We start from the raw sequence: 3,909 nt of genomic DNA, 5'->3' as shown, positions 1-3,909 counted from the left end.
CTTCACCGCTAGACCACTGGGCCAGCCTAATAATGCAACTCTTGGTGCAATCCTTGGATTTAATCAGACTTGTTATTAAAAAGGAATTTTTTTTGTTTTTGTTTTTGTTTTTGTAGAATAACCATGAGTTTGAGTTTATCCGTTTCCTCGTGATTAGATTTATCTTTAACAGGAATAGAATTTAACTGAAGTATTGTCCTTCTTAGTGCATTGTATCATGGACATGTGACGTGGGTGTCTCCCATCAATGGTGATTAACTCCCATCACAGTGGTATTGACACTCATCACAGTGGTATTGACACCCATCACAGTGGTATTGACCAGGCTTATCCTCTGTAAAGTTACTACTCTTCCCTTTCTAAACAATAAATGATTTGTAGAGCAATGTTCGGAGACTATGTGAAGATCTTTTCCCCTTCTCAGATCTTCATCCACTAGTTTTAGTGTTCATTGATAATTCTTGCCTGAATCAATTATTACTGTAATGGCCACAAAACAATAATTTCTTAATTGTGTCATTCTTTTCTACATTTTTATTAGTTAGCATTTTACTGAAAGAAAAGCCTTCTCTACTTTTGTTTTTATTTCCATTTGTATGTATTTATTTGTAGGGACTTAGCAAACCTTTACATAATCTATAGTCTAGAATTTATGAGTCTATTAAGTAAGAATTCATGAGTCTATTAAGGTATAGAATATCTATGTATATTATCTATATTAGATCTACTATGAGTCCTTTGAGGTACAGACTACATAATATGTATCTAATGTATTAGATATATAATAGATTATAGATTCACATATAGACTATAGACTAGGTTTAAGCCTATACATTGTCTATAATCTATTGCTATTGTATTTATTTCTCTTCAACAATATACATGCTATGGCAGGCCAGCTGGTGCCATGGTAAAGTGGCTGGATCCCACATGGCCAACCGAACCTGCCAGTTTGAAAGTCATGCCAGATGTGAGCATGAGTGTGCCCCAAATCCCCAGAGGAGAGTGGAGGAGAAATGACTGTAGCATGCCCATCCCCTCGGGAGATGATCTCTCATTCCCCCCCACCCTTTTCCTCTATGGAAAGTTAAAAAAAAAAAAAGAAAAGAAATATTATGAAAGACAAAAAAAGGCATATGGAATTGTTCAAGGTTAAGGAGACTAAGGAGATGAGAAGTCATGCAGCACATAATTCCAGATTAGTTTCTCTGTGGGGACCCTAGAAGTTGTAAACAACTATGAAGGACATCACTGGGACAGTTGGTAAAATTTGAATGATCCTGTTAAATGCTGGGTCACCAGACAAGTCATGACTATTTTTAATGTTTTTCTATACAAAAATGCATCATGACTTTTCTGATGACCCAGTAGATACTGTGGGTTAACAGTCACACCGGGGACTGCAGATGGCGGAATGGTTACATTGCTGGACTCCCACGTAGTCCACCGTGTGGCTCAAGTCCTGGACCCGGTGACTTAAAACACACACCAGGGAGGCCAGCAGGTGGGGTGCTGGTTAAGGCCATTGGAATTCCCACATGGCTGACCCTGGTTTGAATCCCAGACCTGGCAGCTTGCTCCCTCATCCTCTCTCTCTTTCTCTCTGCCTGTCTTTCTCTGGCAAAAACTCATGTGAAATAATAATAATGATAAGTAAACAAAATAAACAACTCTTAAAACACACACACACACACACACACACACACACACCAGACACATGTGTACGAGTGCCCAAAAGTCATGAGAAGAGAATGGAGGAGAAGGGATTGTGGCGTGGTCATCCCCGGGTGGGAGGGGGATGTCTCTCTGTCTCTCTGGTGAGTGCATGAGCCCTATAACAAAAATCTCTCTTTAAAAAAAATCATACTGTATCTTTGCTAAATTTCTGACTTAATCATCTGACTGTAGTTTATGTAAGATGCCTTTAGAAAATACACACTGAAATATTTAGGGCTAAAAGGGTATTGGGTCTGCAGTTTATCCTCATGTGGTTCAGAAAGAATAGTCCAACCTGAGGGCACAGTGCTAAAGTGTGGCACAAGCAATGCCAGATTCATATGGAAGATGGTGGGTTCAGTTCCCAGGTTGACCTGGACTCACCAGTTGTGTACGTCCATCATCCTGGCCGGCTGGGAAGGCTGGGTGGAGGATTGCCATGCAAAACTCTCCTGGAGGTGCTTCTCTCTCTGTCTCTGTCTCTCAGTCTCATGAAAGGCATACACATTTTTAGAATTGTGTGGGTGCATGCACATGTATGTGGAGAAGGAGAATGGCAGGCAAATGAAGCAAATGGTAATGTGAATCTGGGTGAAGGGCGCATTGAAGTTCTAGCTACTTATTTTGTAAGTTTGAAATTATATCAAGATAAAAGTTATCCAAGAAAATATTTTTTAAAGAATTATTTTATTTACCTTCATTTATTTATTTATTCATTTGTTTATTTCAGTTTGATTGGAGAGGGACAGAATGTGTATGAGAGAGAGAAAAAGTGAGAAAGCAAGCCACCAGATCCAGGACTCGAACTGCAGTCAGTCATGTGGGACTCCAAAGCCTTTAACCACCACACCACCTGCCGACCCCCCAAGAAAAGATTTTAAGAAACTTAAAAATGTCTTCTTTGTTTAAAAAAAAAAAAAAAAAAGAGCAACATGTTCTTTCCACCTAAAGGCTCGAGAATTTCGAAATCTTAGACTAAGTCTTAGTCCTTTTTTCCATTGCTGCCTAGAGTTTGCGATGAATCCCTGTTCTTTTCATTTGGGAATTACCTTGCTAGTCAAGGAAATCTATCATATGTTATTAGCTTAAATCCCCCAGATGTCTGAAGAATTCCTTGAAGGCACACATTTTTACGGAAGCTCACACACGTAATGCTAATACGTAGAAAAGACTGGTTATCCAGTGCGAGTCACTCACATTGAGCCTAACCAACCAGCCAGCTGCAACTGCCTTTTTAGGACAAGAGGAAGCTGGCTATGAAGAACAACAGCAGCAAATCACCCTGAAGTAGAATTCTCTTCATCTTAAAAGGGAAAGAAGGGCTGGCCCATAGCCTAGTGATTAAAGGATTCATACCCCACATGACTGACTGCAGTTCAGATGACACCTGGCAACTTGAAAGACACATTGGGCAGGTGTGTGAGCCTGTGTCCAGAATTCCAATAGGACTGGGGAAATGAAGAAGGGACTGTGTCGTGATTACGCCCCATTGGAAGGGTGTGGTCATGGCACAATCGCCTCCTTCCCTTCTCTTCCCTTTCTCTGTCTCTCTTCCTCTCTCTAGCCAGCTCATGTTCCCTCTGGCAATTCATTTAAAATAAAATAATAGGAAGTACCAGCAGATGGAATAATGGTTACATCACTGGATTCCTACATAGTCAACCATGGTTCAAGTCCCAGACCCGGCAGCTTAAAATTCACTCCAGGCACATGTGAGTGCATGCCCAAAATCCTAAGAGGAGAATGGAGAAAGGATTGCATCATGGGTATTTTCCCTGGGGTGGGGATGGGGGGGGTGGTTTCTTGTTTTCTTTCTCTCTGTCTCTCTGGTGAGCACGCATGCCCTACAGCAAAAATCTCTCTCAAAAATAAATAAATAAAATAATAGGAAAAGGAAAAGTTGTGCCACCAACAAATCTTCAACCAAAAAACTGTCTTGGTGCAAGTAAGGCTAAATAGTTCAGGGTGCTAACACATTAAGTCCCTTTTGCTTTTCACCCACAGGGCTCGTTATTTTTTTCTCTGCTCCTGATTATTCTTCAATCCACTGTAGAGGGCAGCACTGAAGTTCTCAGGCCATGATTCATCCCATCAATGTGCTTGGCTTGGTTTTTACAACATTTCTTTTCTTTCTTTTTTTTTTTTTTTTTTTTTTTTTTTTTTGGGGTTTTTTTCTTTAGGGGCGCGTGGCCC

Source organism: Tupaia chinensis, unplaced genomic scaffold (assembly GCF_000334495.1).
Source record: "Tupaia chinensis unplaced genomic scaffold, TupChi_1.0 Scaffold143796_1, whole genome shotgun sequence".
NCBI classification, from domain to species: Eukaryota; Metazoa; Chordata; class Mammalia; order Scandentia; family Tupaiidae; genus Tupaia; species Tupaia belangeri.
Note: the sequence above shows the minus strand (reverse complement) of the source record.